We start from the raw sequence: 295 nt of genomic DNA, 5'->3' as shown, positions 1-295 counted from the left end.
AACAGGAAGGGTTTTCTTACGGTGCTAAGGACACGCTAAGCACTGAGAGATTACCATGACTAAAGAAGAAAATTAATTTGTCTTTAGAAAATACGATAAAGTAAATATACGCGAAGATCATACCATGTGCAATGATAAGGAAACTTTTAAATCTTTATTCAAAGTAGGATGCACAGAGAGGCAGCGAAGAAGGAGGAGAACGAATGATGTAAGAAAAACAAATAGATGGATAAGGAGGGGAAAAAATCACTAAATGTAGAGACTAAAGGATGAAACGAAAAACGGGAGAGAATAA

This window comes from Penaeus monodon, chromosome 34 (assembly GCF_015228065.2).
Source record: "Penaeus monodon isolate SGIC_2016 chromosome 34, NSTDA_Pmon_1, whole genome shotgun sequence".
NCBI lineage: Eukaryota > Metazoa > Arthropoda > Malacostraca > Decapoda > Penaeidae > Penaeus > Penaeus monodon.
Note: the sequence above shows the minus strand (reverse complement) of the source record.